Here is a 17,834-nt window from a genome sequence, read left to right on the forward strand (position 1 = left end):
AAAAGTCAGTTTATTTGTTTGTTGATTTATTTGAATCATCAGTGTGTTTAGTTTTATAATTTTAAAATTGAGAATATTATCAGTTTAAAATTGAAAAAATGATAATATTCTCAGATTTAATATTGAAAAAAAATTGAAAATTTTCTCAATTTTACTAGATATTTTTGAAAAATTTCTCAATTTTTTTCATGTTTAAAATTGAGAATATTATAAATTGAGAAAGTTCTCAATTTCAAAACAGAGAATAATTTCAGTTTATAAAAACTAATAAATTTCTCAAATTTTTTTCTAAAAGTATTGTCAGTTTTAAGAAATTTTTCAAATTTTTTCATGATTAAAAATGAGAATATTATAATGTTGGAGGAGATTGTTTGTGTTTAAAAATGAGAATATTATAATGTTGGAGGAGATTGTTTGTGTTTAAAAATGAGAATATTATAATGTTAGAATATTATATGCAGTAAATTTTTTGTGTTTTCTCAATCACGTGATTGTTTATAATTACGTAGAAGTGGAGGTGCTGCCAAATGTTGGAGGAGAGAGTTAGGGAATAATAAATACCGGTAGTAATAATTAATGAGGGGGGAAGGGTTGGGCTGTTAGGCACTTTGCCTAATAAGACGACGACTCTCTGCCGCTTATGTTATATATATATATATATATATAACTGTTTGGATTGAAGGGTAAAAATGTCTTCTTATTTATAAATAGGACTTATTGGTTCAAAATTTTTTTGATAGGACCTAAGCTACCACCAAATGTGTAGATAGGACTTTTAGGTAAATAACTCTTGAGAAAATTATAAATTAAGAATTTATTTTGTTTTAAGAGTTAAAAAGTATGAGAATTTTTTATAATATCTTCAAAAACATGTATCAAAAAACCCTACAGGAATGAGAGTTGCCCATGAGACTAATTTTTTTTGGCAACTAAGGTTAAATTGACTTGGTTAAGAACCATTTAATATTCAAGATATTTTTTTTAAAAAAAATTTTGCAACCAAAGTTTAATTGACTTCGTTAAGAGCCATAAATAGTCAAGAAATTCTATGATGTACAGGCCTTTTAGTTATCGATTGAAAAAAAATTATAGTAATCATTCAAATTTTATGCACTTTCTGAATGAAAACATCTTTTGTTTTTTAAAAAGGTTAACCGCCTTTGCCATGGTCAACTCCATAAAGTTGTTTTATTTTTAACTTAATTGACATTGAAGTTTATAAACATAATACATAATGACGATAGAGATTTTGACAAAAATATTGGCTTTTAAAATATTTATGACAATATAGATTTTGACAGAAAAGTAGGCCTTTAAATTTTTTTTTTTTCCCATTAAATGTAGACTTTAAAGTCATAACATAATACCTGAATACACACAACGCCCTATAAAACATAGTGTAGACACCCCATTTTTGACCGATCTTAAGACTCAGACGTCACTGATTGAGCGCTCGGTGATATTGCATATTGCGCTCGTTCAGAAGTTTCAGAGTCCCGGCTACAAGCCTTGCCTCCGGACTTCCGGACTCTTTCGTGCCTTGCCTCGGTTTACAAACCAGGCTCTGTTTTCTCTTCCCGAAGGGAGGGAGAGGTCTCGTAGATCATCTCTTAGTAGCCGTAGGCTACGTTTCGTGATCGTAGGCCATTTTTCCCGTTTGGAGCCCGGTTTCCGGTTTTTCGGAGCCGATGGCCGTGTGCCTCGGTTCAGGACCGCCTAACCACCTCCGTTTGCTCCGGCTTTTGGTATACACCTTATTTCCTCCCTTTTGAGGAACACTGTGGCCCGAGAGACAACTTCATGGTCGAATGCCACCTCCGGTGCTTAACAGCCCATTTTCGGGGCCCCGGGCCGCGCGTTTCGGTCCCCGAACCTCCGTTTTGCATCCGTTTTGGTTCATTTTTGGTGGAGACCTTATTTTCATTGTTAGAAAGTTTGTAGGAGGGTGAGAGGCCAGCAATTTTTCTGAAAAGCCAGTTTTATTTCTTCATCGCTCTCCGTCGCCCGTTTTCCTCACTAGAAAGCTAATGTTGACCACTCCCGAGCCACTTTCTTTATCCCTAAACCCCATATTTGTGTTGTACAAACCTGGGAGGCCACCAATATGAATAGGCCGGCCAGTAATTGTCTCTGACCCTTTTGAACCCCTCTAAAAAGTTGGCTTTTCTCTCTCCTAGTTCACATTTTCTGGGTTTTGACTACATAGTTGTGTTGTGTACACATGGGAAGCCACCTTTTTGAGGTGGCCGGCCAGCAATCCTCATTGACCCTTTTGACCCCTGGCCGGCCGGCCATGGGGGGTCGCCGCCCGGCCACTTGAACCTTTTGAACCTGGCCGGCCATGATCCTCTCTCCAAGTGTGTTCCAGCTGTGCAATTTGTTTTCCTCCAAATTTTGTATCCGGGGGGTTGCCTTTTGGGGGGAATTTTGAATTTGATTTTCCCCCCTTTCCTTGCCTCTCTCCCTCTTTAAAACCAGCACTCTACCACCATTTTGAAGGGTTAGAAAAACCAGCTGGGATTCATATATACACCCTTCCATATATTTCTCTCATTCAAGCCTCCAAACACCCTTGTTCTTGACCTTTACACTACACCTCCAAGCCTACTACCTCCATACTCCGTTCCAGCAACTTGGAGGCCATTTTCAGAGGTTAGGAGCTCACTTTCTTGGACCAAAAGCTGCTGGAAACCTGTGCTACAAGGGTGAGTCCCTATTTCCTCTTTTCATGCCCTATTTTGCATGCTATGTTAGCTTTTATTGATTACATTTTTGAGCTCCGACCTAAACTGTAAATAGTCATATTTTGAGCTCCTCTTCATGTTTGATCAAGGACTTTTTGCTGTTTGAGGTCTTCTCCCTACCCTTTGTGTTTAATCTCTCTTTTAGGCCTATTTTTGCATGGTATTTTAGTCTTATTTGTGAGCTGTTTTGGATTTAGTCATAAACTGTAAAATGTCTTATTTTGAGCCCCTCTTCAACTTTGTTGAAGGGCTCTCCTCTTCTTGAGGTCAGCTGCTACCACTTGTCTCTTTATCCCTCTTTTAGGCCTTTTTCTTGCATAATAGTTTAGCCCTATTTGTGATCATTTTAGTGGATTGATATAAACTATAAAGTGCCTTTTCTTGAGCCCCTATTCAACTTTGTTGAAGGGCTCTTTGCCATTTGGGGTCAGATGCTATCCTTTGTCTCTAATCTCTCTTTTAAGGCCCTTTTTGCATGATAGATTAGCCCTATTTGTGTTCACTTTTGAGATTTGTTATAAACTAAAAAGAGTCTCCTTTTGACATCATATTCATGTTTTATTAAGGACATTTTCTTGTTTGAGGTCATATGCTTCCTTGTATGATTGATTGTCCCTTATTTTGAGCCTTACACCTAAGCTCTTGTGGCATGCTTGGTTTGGCCTTTTAGCCACTGAAATCCAATGGATTTTCAGTGGTTAGCACACTGTTTTGAGCCTCCAAATCAGAGGGGGGTGACCCCCTCTCTCCTTGACTTGTTTGGTGGTCATTTTGGCTTTCCAAAGAGACCCTATCTTGCATGCTTTGAAGCCACTTTCCAGGGTCAATTTGGTAAGTTTTAGGACTATCATATTTTATTTTCATGGTTGTTTATGCCATGCTAAATGTCTATCTTGCATGTGCTTAATAACTCCTCGCATGGCCCTCTAAAGTAACTCATTATTTTTGCATGTGTTGGCTTCATTTCAGTGGTTATTTGGGCCTATTTTCACATGTTTTGTTCACTGATTTTTTCTGATTTGGTGAGATTCCATATGCTTCACACACCTGCCATATAACTCATGTTTGCTAGCCAATCTTGCATGCTATTTTAGTCCACCATGCTAGCATCTTTTGGCCATGCTTTGAACTGGAAATGTTCATATTTTGGGACTGCCTTGGCTCTGTCTTTAGACTTCATGATCAAATAATGCATGTTTTGTATAGCTATAAGTCATTCCATGTGCCCAGTTTCGAGTTTCAGGGTTCATCTCATGCACCGGGTGCCTTTTTTCCATGTTTCGGGCTGTTTAGCATCATATTTCAGTGCTGGAATTTGTGAGTTTGTATGCCATCTTGCATCCCTTGCCATGCCTTGTTAGAGTTGCATGTTATGCCTAGGATCGGTCCTCGGTTTGCGTGCATGTGTGCACGCATTTCAATAGTCCCATTCTCACCTAATGGCTACTGATGTGAGTGTGGCTGAGGTCCACTCATGTCGGTATAAGTCCATCGTGCATGGTGTATGCCATTTCATTTCATAGCATTGTGTATACTAGGTTGTATGTTAGAGCATTGTGTATGCCTCATTACATCGTGCATTGTGTATGCCATTTCATAGCATTGTGTATGCTAGGTTGCATGTTAGGGTTGCATTCATGCATATCATGCATATTGCATAGTGTTTGGGATAGGAGTTAGCCCAAGCACGGGAAACGAGGGACGTTTCGTACTACGAGTGACGGAACGTGTCTCAATTCCCGGTCGCCGACACTCCGGATTACCCATGATGAAGTTTAGGCCTTGTTGTGTCCATATGTGCATTCATTTCATATTCAGTCGTGCAAATCGACTCCTTGGCCATCATGCATTGAGATGCGTGATTGGTGGCACGAGGATCGAGGACTACACTCCCTAAAGAGTAGTCATGCATACATATGTGAAAATACTTTGCCATGCCCCTGTATTGCTCTCTGTTGTAGCAAATCAGAAATCGGCAGCCTTCCGGAGCTTGGCACGCATCCCGAGAACAATTGCAAATAGAGGCGAACCGGGGCATCGCAATGGATTTCCGCGCAAGGCAACTTGAGCATGCATCATCCATCATTCAGAACAGAGCTGAGGCGGTCCACGGATTTGCGTGCAAGTTTATTGTTTTCCTAGATTAATTTGCTAATTAATTAGGATTTTGTACTTATTCGGACTGTACTATTTATTCGGGACTGTATATTATTTATTCGGACCCTCCGAGTGAGGGCACAACTGTAATAAGTGTGTGTGTGTGTGATGTATGTCTTCCAACCCCACATCTTTCTCCTTTTTATTTACCCGCTTATGATGGTTAGATTAGTGCATGTTTCAATTAGCATACAGCATGATAGCATGTTTGCATTCATTCATCTGTTTTGCATGCACCGGGCTCGGCACATCATACTAACTGCATTATATTTCAATTCCAAGTTGAATACTTGTTAGTTGTAACATTTCGCATGCCATCTTTAGAATAGCCGAGCCTTCTATAGTTGCATTTTTGCATGTGTTGCATTAGGCATTTCTGTATAGTTAGGATCATGCATGAATTTCTAATTAGCTTCTGTTTTGGCTTGGAGTACTCGGTAAGTTTTATGCTTTAGCATCCTTGCATGCGTGTGAGTGACTGCCATGATAGCATGCTTACCATGAGGCTATATGCTTATATGATATAACTGCCTGAATGTCTGTGGGTGAAGGCTGGGTTATTTGAATTGGAACAATTCGTTGTGAGTTTTAAGCCCACTAGATAGTGACAAAATCATGTTTTCTAATCCCATCCGAGGGTGGCAAATCCACGTCTTAGCCTACTTGCGGGTAGCACCATCAAACCATTTTCAAATAAACAAGCATGAAATGTTTTGTTCCAATTCAGGCGACCCAGTCTATACTTGTATGCTGTGCGCATCACATAGTAAATCTAGGCTAATAACCGGAATAAGAACGCATAATGTTTTCAAAAATAGATATCATGGTTAGTAGAGGCCGATCTTTGATCGGGCGAGCGGGGGTGCTCACGAAGTGACCTTCCCCAATCGTACCCAAGTTCCTGAGCCGAGGCAACTTTGGTGATGACGGACACATGGCCTTAGGCAAACGAGTCAGGGTTTCCTAAATTTCCCCAAAATAAAACATTTAGGTGGCGACTCTGTATCTGGCAAAGCAGTCCATATTTGGCACTTCTTTCAAAATCTGTTTTCTCAAAACGATTTGCCGGATTTGGACTCTTTGGTTCAGATTTAGAACCGTGACAATTTGAGAGTCCGAACTTGTAGTGAGCCCAAATGAACAGAACGGGACTCATCCTCTCGGGCGTTTGGGGACGTCTACATATAGGTAACATGTCGTACAGTAAGTCATTTAATAGATGAGTTCAAAATAAAAAGTAAAAATCGACTTTTGCCCCTTCACTACTACAATAATCTTTAAAGATCACTCTAAATAACTGAGGAATAATCACCAAGCAAGCAATCTTCCCACCTGGTAGAAAGACCCAGCACTGAGTAACAAAACTAATGCAAGCATGCAGCTAATTATTTTATTAAATATAATTATTATGACAACAATTGAATTATGGACAATTACAAAGAACTGATAAAATTAAAGGTCCTATGAATGACTCAACTTCATGCAGTGAGTGAATTTCTGACCGCACTGCCAACTCAGTATTCAACTGGAGAGCACTGGTAGAATAGATGGCGCCTGAGTGACCTGGAACAGAAAAAAGAGATTCCGACGGTGGTTCGTCCACCCGGGGGCACTCTGATGATCAAGTCAGTTATCTCTCAAAGATAGATCAAGTGCTTAACTCACTGTTCAGAATATAAATTGCGTATCTTAGACCCATTGGGGGTGCCTCTCTTTTATAGCCAACTCAATCCTAGTCCCAATAGAAGCCTAACTTCAATGGACTTCTGCTCAATGCTTATCTTGAACTCTTCAATAGATAAAGATAAACTCCCTAAGAGCTTTATCCTTATCTAGGCTGAAGTCCTTCCTCATTCCAGGACTCTTGTCCCTTATCCGCTTATCCCGGACTCCGATATCTTCAGAGATAACCTCGGCCTAGCCAAAATCACCTCGGCGTCACGACCAGGACACGTGGCACCCCGGCTGACACATCGGCGTCACCTTGGCCACGTGTTGGTACTCAGAAAATATATCCCCACAACTGCCCCCTAGGTTCTATTACCTCGGCATCCTGAGGTGATGGAACCTATCATGAATGTCGGTGATCTTGTTGTATCATCCAATACATCGGCTTCACACAACCAGGTCCTGTAGTCTGTCTCATCAAGGTTTTTAGAACCAATAACCTAGTTCATTTGAGTTATTTAGCCAAGATCCTCCTATCAGCCGAGGTCATTGCTTCATTTAAACCAAGAACCCTGTCACGCAAAATAAATCAATCGTTTCTGCCACGCGTCTTCCCTTCACTGGATCGTACTCGATACGTGCCTGTAAGTCGAATTTTTCTCGCATGCGCCGCCTGATGCATACGTCGTTTTAGGCACATTAATTGCCTATTTGCTGCCGTTTTGTGTTTTAGACAAAACGGCCTTCCTCTCTCCGTCTTTTCACTTTACACCGTTGTTTCTGAAGCTTTTTCTCTTTCTAACTTTTTCGCCAAAATCTGCTATTATTCAAGCTTTCTTAGCTCTACAACTTTGCTCCGTTCACCTCTTCTGGCGTGATTTTCACCGCTCTGTTGCTTTTGCCACCGTCGTCTGACTTCGGCGATCCCCACACCGGCCTCACTTTTTCTGGTAAGCCACTATTCCTCCTGGTTTCAGTTCTTGATTTACCTCGAACTCTGTCATTTTTTGTGAACTTGCTCATGTCTTCGATCATTTTAATCTGTATCTTAATTTTCACCATGTGTTTGAGTATGCTTACTTTGTGATTCTGTTTTTGCCCAATGCTTTCTTGAATATTCACACACGGCTCACAAATTTGTTCACTTTTGCTACTGTTCTTAGCCTTGCACCCTTGCACATACTCTGCCACAGGGTTCTTGATGATTCACCACTATTCTTGATTCTGAATCATTGCTCTTGTTTGTGTTTTCTGTATTTTCTCCAGATTCTTACCTTCAATCTCTGTTTGCTTAGACTTAGGTTTGAGATTTTCCCTAGAACACACGAATCTTAGGGAAAACTAAAACGAATCCCCCTTTGATCTTCACGAATTCTTACCTCAGCGCGAACTAGCCGGTTTTGCCGAGGTCTTCTGAGCCTTTACAGAACTTTTATTACCAATTTATACACCTTCCCCCTAAGCCGATGTCATGGGTATGTGGAAACATAGGGTAGACACCCCGACCAAATTAGAATACTTTAGTTGGGAGTTTTCCATCCATGTCGACGTCCACCTCAGGTTGGCAGGGAGGAAGATTCCATTATGCCCGATGTGAACCTCATGCCTTTCAGAGTAGTGGCCTTTATCGAGTGTGGACTTAGGTTTCCACTTGACACCTTTTTCTGAGAAATCCTTCATTACTATAAATTGAACCCAATGCAGCTTGCCATCAATTCTTACCAAGTTATCAACGGTATAATAGCCTTAGTCAAACAAGAGAATGCTAGGGTTACTCTTGCCGATATCCAGTACTGCTACACTATGTGTCGCCTGAAATCGGAAAAAGGCCACATCTATTACCTCAAGCCGAGGTCCACTGAGTACAAGTTCATTACCGACCTCCCAGACTCAAACAAGGGTGCTGGAGACGATTACTTCATCGTCTCTGGCAATTGGGAGTTTCAGCCAAACTATGACCTCCACCTTTATCCCCTAAGCTGAACAGTTTTCGGGGAAGGAGATGGTAAGGGCCAAGTGTTACTTTTTCTTGCTCTCTTTTTTAAAATTTTCAATACTTTGTTCTAACATCTGTGCTCTTCTTTTTGCAGTTCTTCCTAAGCCACCAAAGGGCTTTTGCAAGTCTTTCTTCCCCAGCAAAGACTTGAAGAAGCTATTGGATTTGCCAGTCCACAAGCAGAGAGCCCCTCTGCTGCTCAATTTCATTCCTGTTTACAAGTCGGTTCTTCCTGACGTTCCAAAGAAGAAGAATAAGAGTCAGTCTCCTCCTTCCGCCACTACTCCTTTCATCACTTCAACATCTCGGCCAGATCAAAGATCAACCTCTGATCCAGCAAAGCAGCCGTCAACCTCGGCTCCATATCTAATCCCACCATCTCAACGCCAACGCCGCCGTAGGACAGTGATTGTCGCCAAAATGGGTCACAAGAAGGCTGTTGCTGAAGATCTTCTAGCCGACATCCCTACCTCAGTTGACACTCAACCAACATAAACCCAACCTCAACCAAAGCAAAAACAGAAAAGGCTGAAGAAGGCTCAGCCAAAGGCAACGATGACTCAGATTGATACTGAGGACACCTTGCCAATTTCAAAATTGGCTTCGAGCGAGAAAAACCACCCCGTCCCTGAGAAGAGGCCTGCCGAGGCCGAACCATCCCAATCAACTCGATCAAAGAGGCCGAGGTCCGAATCCACCACAACCTCGGGGACCATGAAAGCAGATGCCCCTTGGGCTCCCCCAATCACCATTGAGGACAAGCTGGTGAAAACGGGTGATAGCGCGACTAACCTCGAAGTCGGTGTCGTACTCTCTACGGCCTTGCTCCTCCCAAACAATCTCAATAGAAACACCGAGATGAACGAGTACGAAAACTTCGCTCTGATGCTCCAGTATTCCGTTCAAGTAAGTCTTTCACACTTGGTATTTTTCTTTCTCTAGTCCTTCATACTTAGAGAATTTTTATTAACTTTTATTCTGTTCATTTTCTTTCAGGCGATCCAGCATGCCCATTCCTTCTCAATGTAAGCTTTTGAGGTGAGGAAGGAATTGGCTGACAAGATTAGGGAGGTCTCTGGTTTGCAAAAGACCATCAAAAAGACTGAGGCCAAAATGAAAACTTTATCCGACCAGGCTGGCCATTAAAGCTATGGATCAGGCCGAGGAAAAGGATGAAACTGCCGAGGCCATTGCCAAGGTCCTTATGGCCGAAAAGATCGAGGCCGAAGAAAAGATGGTCGAGGCCCAAAAGGAGCTTCAAGCTACCTTTGCCACCGAAGAGGCTGAGATCAAGGTTGCTAATGAAAAGGCGTACGCTGAGGGGGCAGCCGACGTCAAGGAGGACTACAAAAAGCAAGTGAGGCAGGCATGCAACAAGGGTTTCGCCCTTGGTTGGATGGCTGCCCTAAAAAAGCTTGATGTCCCCGAGGACTCCCCCCTCAAGAATGCTGATGTCTTTCCCCTTCCATTCCCCCCTACACCAAGCCAATCTGAAGACGATTCTGAGTCTGAGGATGAAGCTTTGGTGAGGAATAAGAAGGATGCTGCTGGGGCCACGCCCCCTACTCCAAATGAGCAAGTGCTAGACTTGACTCAGGATGAAAAGGGTGAGGTCTCCAAAGACACTGTTCCTGAGAAGACAACGTCGGACCCTCCTATTGCCAACAAGAGCCTTGACCAAACCCTTCAAGAAATAGATGTTGAGCTTGCGGCTGAGAAGGCTGCCGAGATGTCTTCTCAGCACTCTTTTGAACCCCAGACCCAACCAACCAGCGGTGCCGAAGAATCTTAGTTTGATGTTTGTCTCATTTTTTTTGTACTTTGCACTTTTTTTTTTCTTTGAAACAATGTAAGCTCTTTATGTGGCTGACATTCCATCTTTTGAATGTAAACACAACTTCTTCCTTTGAATGCTTGTATGACTTTTATACTTAGAATATTTTGCATATTTTCAATGTACACCTTAACTGTGTAATCTTCTCGGGGTTAAATACATCGGTTATACCCACCAACAGTTTACATCGGCAAGTACATAAGTACTTATTTTAATACAACCTTGGCCTTAACTTGTAAATATTTTCACAAATTTCAACAAGTGTTCAGTTTAACTTTAGCTTATAAATTTTTCAAAAATTTCAACAAGGGTTAAACATAACCTCAGTTTAACTTTAACTCGTAAATGTTTCTCAAATTTTCAACAAGTGTTAAACATAATCTCGGTTTAACTTCAACTTGTAAATTTTTCTCAAATTTCAATAAGTGTTCAAATAATCTCGGTTTAACTTCAACTTGTAAATTTTTCTCAAATTTCAACAAGTGTTCAACATGATCTCGGTTTAACTTCAACTTGTAAATTTTTTCACAAATTTCAACAAGTGTTAAACATGATCTCGGTTTAACTTCAACTTGTAAATTTTTCTCGAATTTCAACAAGTGTTAAACATGATCTCGGTTTAACTTCAACTTGTAAATTTTTTCACAAATTTCAACAAGTGTTAAACATGATCTCGGTTTAACTTCAACTTGTAAATTTTTATCAACTTTTCAACAAGTGTTAAACATGATCTCGGTTTAACTTCAACTTGTAAATTTTTTCACAAATTTCAACAAGTGTTCAACAAGTGTTAAATATGATCTCGGTTTAACTTCAACTTGTAAATTTTTCTCAAATTTCAACAAGTGTTAAACATGATCTCGGTTTAACTTCAGCTTGTAAATTTTTTACAAATTTTAACTAGTGTTAAACATGATCTTAACTTGTACATTATACCTTGCTAGGGACCATTTTCCAACTTTCTGTCCCCTAATGTGAACTTAAGTTCCACTTAGGTTCTCATTATGCATGTTTTCCAGAAACATCATCAACTATCTTATTAGTCACAAGTGTGAAAAATTAAGCTAAAACTTTTATTTATTACTTCGGCTAATAACAAAGAACAAGGAAGTCTAATGGTAAAAAAATTTCGGATTGCAAGTAATCCAGGGCCTTGACAACTCTTTGTCTTCACTATCTTCAAGCCGATATGCCCCATTGCCCAATACCAAGGTGATTCTATAGGATCCCTCCCAATTTGGGCCAAGCTTGCCTTCTCTGGGAACCTTCTTGTTACCGACGACTTTTCTCAAGACGAGGTCACCGATTTGAAACTCCCTTGGGTTGACCTTCTCATTATAAGCTCTAGCAAGCTGCTGCTGATATGCCGCCAGCTGAATTACAGCTCTCTCCCTTCTCTCTTCTAGTAGATCTAGATCTCGAGCTAAGAGTACATCATTAGTTCCATTCTCCACTGCCTGGGTTCTGATTCCTGGGATGCTGACCTCTAACGGAATGACTGCTTTTGTGCCATAAACCATGGCAAATGGGGATTCTTCCGTTGATCTTCTCGGTGTAGTCCGATATGCCCAGAGTACACTGGACAACTCATCCACCCACTTTCCCTTTGCTGCTTGTAGCCTCTTCTTTATCCCATCCAAGATGACTTTGTTGGATGCTTCTACTTGTCCATTGCTTTGAGGAAAACTTGGGATGGAAAAATAATTCTTTATTTTGAATTTTGCACAGAAACTCTTGCTTAGCTTACTATCAAACTGTGTTCCATTGTCTGCAACTAGTGCTTTTGGGATCCCAAACCTGGTGATGATGTTCTTCCATATGAAGCTTTTCACATCCACATCTCGAATCTTGGCAAGGGGTTCAGCTTCTATCCACTTGGTGAAGTAATCTGTTGCTACCAGCAGGTACTTCCTTTGCCCAGTTGCTTGGGGCAGTTTTCCAACGAGATTCATGCCCCATTGGGCAAACGGCCAAGGATTGGATACTGGGTTTAGGTCTGCTGCTGGTTGGTGTATCAGAGGTACAAACCTTTGGCACTTTTCACACTTCTTGACATAGGCTTCTGCATCTTTCTGCATATAGAGCCACCAATACCCCTAGGTAATGGTCCTATGAGCAAGTGATCTGCCCCCAGCGTGGCTTCCACATATTCCTTCATGTATTTCATATAAAAAATCTTGAATTTGTGAAGGATGTACACACCTCAAAAGGGGTCCAGTGAAGGATCTTCTATAGAGGTGTCCCTCTACTGTCAGACTGAATCTTGCCGATTTTAATCTGATCTTGTGTGCCTCTTTGTGATCATCTGGCAGTTTTCATTCTGTCAGGAATGCTATTATTGTGTCCATCCAGCTTGGTCCTATGTCCACACACATTGCTTCTCGCTCTGTGATCAGTGGTTCGATGCTCGGGCCTGACAGGTAGTCGACCATTATCGTCTTTGCCTTTCCAGGTTGTATTGCACTAGCCACGTTGGCCAGGGCATCGGCGTGACTGTTATCATCTCGACTAATCTGCTATAGTTGGAATTTCTGAAACAGGGCCATCAATCTACCGACCTCCTTCACATAGGCCAACATCCTTTCGTCTCGGGCTGCGAACTTGTCTGTTGTCTGGTTGACTATAAGCTGAGAGTCACAGAAGACTATTACTTCATCTGCTTCTACTGCTACTGCCAGTTTCAGTCCTGCAATCAGTGCTTCATACTCTGCTTCATTGTTTGAGGCCTTGAACCCCAACCGAATGGATTGTTCTAGTATCTGCCCATCTGGAGATACCAGTACTACCCCTGCCCCGCTCCTTGTCAGTTTGAACTCCCATTAACAAACAGTTGAAAAGAGTCGCCGATGTAAATGCTACAGGGCTTGAGTTTTTCTTCATTCCTTTGTTCCGTTGCCTTCAGCTAGGCTCCTCTTTGTTCGCTTGGACATCGTTCACCTCGGCTTACCGGAGCCCGATGTATGATGGCTCCTGGTGTGAACTCGGCCACGAAGTCAGCCAAGACTTGGCCTTTGATGGCTGTTCTGGGTCTGTATTCCAAGCCATACTGGCCCAAGGCCACTATCCATCTGGCTATTCTTCCTGTCAGATCTCCCTGCTGCAACAGGGACTGGTTTCTGCATCAGTCAGGGTTTTACTTACATAGTAAACAGCCCTTTGCTCCCTTTTTTCTTCTCGGATTACCACTGCACTCACCGCATGCTCTGAAACTGCTAAGTACAGGAACAACTCCTCTCCAGATTCTGGATTTGAGAGAACTGGAGTCGTGGTCAAATACTTCTTTAAGTCGGCCAAGGCGACTTCGCACTTTTCTGTCCATAAGAAGTCTGTGGCCTTCTTTACTAAGCTGAAGAAGGGTTTGCATTTGTCAGAACTTCTGCTTATGAACTTGTTCAGGGCTGCAGCCTGTAGACACCCCATTTTTGACCGTCCTCAAGACTTGGACGTCACCGTTTGAACGCTCGGTGATTATCCATGTTTGTGTTCGTTTAGAGTTCCCGGGGGTCTCGGCTACGCGCCCTGCCTCAGGATCTCCGAACTTGACCGTTTTGTGTCTGGTTTTGCACCAAACACTTGTGTTTTGCCTTGGAGGGGCAGGGAATGCCTTGTGAGGCATCCCCACACACCACCGGCAGTGGCTAGAGGTCACCGGCTGGTTTTTGATGCCATCGGCACTTTTTGTTGCCGGTCGGTACTGTTTGTTGCCGGTCGGCACTAAATTTTGTCAAAATGACATTTTTGGGCAGCCGACCACTGTTCATCTACTTTATGTAGATATTTTGTGCCAGCTGTGATAGCTGGCACCAACTCTGCTTTGCAAGAGGGAGTTCTATAAGAGGAGAGGCCTTCTCCTTGCTCTAGGTTAGAGACTTTGAAGGCAAAACCAGAGCTTACACATATAGATACACCCTATCTCTATATTTCTCTCTCTCTCTCCCCCTTTGTGTGTGTTTCTTGGCCTAAAAGTGTGATTTTACCTTACTTTTGCACCAATACACACACTATTACACCTTGCTCCGAGATTGAGGACTTTGAGGGTTGATTCTTGAGTTTTTGGGCTGTTTTTGATCAAAAGAAAGGGGCTGCCTTGGTTGTTCTTGAAGTGTGCTTCAAGGTTTCTGCCGACCGGTAGAATTCAGTGCCGACCGGCCTTTGGTGAATGGCCGATAAATCCAGATTCAGCCGATGGTAATTATGCACTGCCGGTGGGAATTTCCTCCAGCTGGTGGTACTCTGCAGTATGCAATAAACCTGTCCCAACACTTTGGAATTTTTCAGAAAGATAGGGCAGTGTAAACAGAGACAGCCTTGGTATGGTACGGACTTTCCGGGCAAGGCGAGTTCGAGCATGCATCATTCGCGTATCTCGAGGCGGAGGCTGTGGCCATCTCTCTCCTTCATTTTGCATTTTTCTATTGATCAAGTAGAAATTCTGTAACAATTAATTTATTTGTTATTCGGACTGTAATATTTATTTGTACCCTCCGAGCGAGGGCAAATCTGTAATAAGTGTGTGTGAGTGGGGTGTATGTCTTCCAATCCCACGTCTTTCTTCCCTTTTATTTACCTGCTTATGATGGTAGACTAGGGCATATTTAAAATTAGCATACCTTATGCAATGCATGCGTGCATTCATACATTTGTCCTGCATGCACCGGGCTCGGTACATCATGCTAACTGCATTTGTATTTCAAATTCCAAATTGAATACGTGCATCAATTGGTTGCATTTCACATGCCATGTTTAGGTTAGCCGAGCCTACTCTAATTGCATCTTGCATGTGTTGCATTAGTCAACTTGACATGAACTAGGACATGCACGTTTGCTAACTAGTTTGTTGTTTTGGCACGGAGTACGATGTAAGTATTTTCGCTTTAGCATGTTGCATGCGTGTGAATGTTGCCATGATAATGTGCTTACCATGTGGCTAAGTGCTTATATGAGATAAACTGTTTGAATGCCCGTGGGTGAAGGTTGGATTGTTTGGGTTGGAAAAACTCGTTGAAATCCGTGTTTTAGCCTACTTGCGAGTAGCAAATTCCAAAGCGCTTTCTTTTTAAAACAAACGGATATGCAATGCTTGTTTCCAAATTAGGCAATCTAGTCTATACTTGTTTGCTGCGCGCATAACATAGTAATTCTAGGCTAATAAATGGAATAAGAACACAAAATGTATTCAAAACGGATATCACGGTTAATAGAGGCTGATCTTCGGATCGGGCAAGAGGGGGTGCTCATAGCTGACCTTCCCCAATCGTACCCTAGCTCCCGAACCGAGACAACTCCGGTGATGACGGACATGTGGCCTTCGGCACCGAGTCAGGGTTTCCTAAATTCCCCCATAAAAAAAATATTTAGGTGGCGACTCTGTATCTGGCAAAGCAGTCCATGTTTGGCACTTCTTTCCTAAAATCTGTTTTCTCAAAACGATTTACCAGATTTGGACTCTTTGGTTCAAGATTAAGAACCATGACACTAAATCGAGTCCGAACTGTAGCGGGGCCCCTCGCGGGCGCGTCTACACAGCCCTTCCAATCAACATCTGTACTTGCTTCGCCGATGTTGGGCTTTTCAGTTCTAGGATGGCTTTGATCTGATCTGTGCTGGCCTTAATGCCCCTTGTGGTTACCAAGTATCCTAAGAACTTACCCGATCCAACTCCAAATTCACACTTCGATGCATTGAGTCAGAGCCGATATATTCTGAGGATGTCAAAAACTGCCCTCAAGTCTTCTAGATGATTCTCAGGCTCCTTGGTCTTCACGACCATGTCATCAATGTATACCTCTACCGTTTCGCCAATCAGGTGTTTGAACATCTTGGTTACCAATCTCTGGTAGGTTGCTCCTGCGTTTTTCAACCCAAAAGGCATCACTCTGTAGCAATACAGCCCTTTTGGGGTGATAAACGCAGTCTTCTCCTCATCTGGGGGGTACATGGCTATTTGATGGTATCCCTTGTAGGCATCCAGGAAGCTCATCATTTCATGCCCTAAAGTGGCATCTACCAGTTGGTCAATCTTGGGTAAAGGAAAGCTGTCTTTGGGACAAGCCTTGTTTAGGCAGACCCTCCATTTACCTTGTAAAGTCCACGCAGACCCTCCATTTACCATTCTTTTTCTTCACTACCATTGTATTCGATAGCCATGTCGGGTAATTTACCTCTCGAATGGCTCTGGCCTCCAGAAGTCTGTCTACTTCCTCTTCCAGTACCTCAACATGCAGCAACGTCGGTCTTCTTGTCCGTTGGATTACAAGTTTGGCCGACCTGTCTACGTTCAGTTTATGGCAAGTGACCTCGGGGTCAATGCCTGGCATTTCATAAGGTGTCCAGGCAAACACTTCAATGTTTTCTCTCAAGAACGCCTCCAGTTCTTTTTCCTCTTCTTCAACTAAGCCCGAGCCGAGAAGGAAGAAGCGTTCTTCATCCCCCTGCTGGACGAGGATTTTCTCTAGGGCTTCTTCACTCTTCTCGGCTGGCTCCTTGCCGACGTCCTCTAGGACTTCCACGTCCTCGTCTTCGATCTCTGCCCTTTCTGGTTCTCGTATGCTACAGGTAGATTTCATTGCTGCCATGGAACAGTTCTTTGCCTGCAGCTGATCCCCTCTAACCTCCTATGTCCTATGCTCTGTTGGGAAGCGCAATAGCTGATGCAATGTTGAGGGAACAGCCCCCGTTGCGTGCAACCATGGCCTCCCCAGGAAAACATTGTAAGGGGAGAATGTGTCGATTATGGTGAATTCTGTCTTTATCTTCTTGGTGCCAGCCTGCACTTCCAAGCTTGCTGCTCCCAGTGACCACGTCGGCATTCCATTGAACCCGACCATTGGGCCATTGGATTGCTCCATATCGTCTGGGTGAAGGCCAAGCTCCTTGTAACATCTGACATACATGATGTCACAAGAGCTGCCTTGGTCAATTAGGATGCGCTTCACTTGGCACTCCCCAACCTGGAGGGATACTTCCAAGGCATCGTTGTGTAGATGTTGTACCATCTCTAAGTAGGCTTCAGTAAAGGATACTACTGGTCCCTGGCACTCTTCGGCCCGAGATCTTTTCTGCCGGACCTGGTACACATGCTGTAAATGCTTTACCTTCTGGGTCTCCCCCCGTATTTTATTTTCGTTGACCTTCGAGTGAATTACATTAATCGCCCGAGGTCCGCCTACCTGCGGTTGCTGTGCTGGGGGAGGTGGAGCTGCTAGTGCCTAAGGAAGTCTTGCTTGCTCTTCCCTTGTCCTGGCCTCATCTACAAGGTCCCTCAAATGGCCTTGCCTTACCAGGTCTTCTAGGTGTGACTTTAGGGCCCTGCAACCTTGAGTCAGATGCTCATCTTTATTATGGTAAGCATAATGCTTCCCAAGGCTTCTTCCCATAAACTCTCCTGGTACCCTTGCCGGTGCTCTGAAATAGGGTTGGGTTTGGATTTTATCCA

This window comes from Camellia sinensis, chromosome 6 (genome assembly GCF_055761805.1).
Source record: "Camellia sinensis isolate YWXY chromosome 6, ASM5576180v1, whole genome shotgun sequence".
NCBI lineage: Eukaryota > Viridiplantae > Streptophyta > Magnoliopsida > Ericales > Theaceae > Camellia > Camellia sinensis.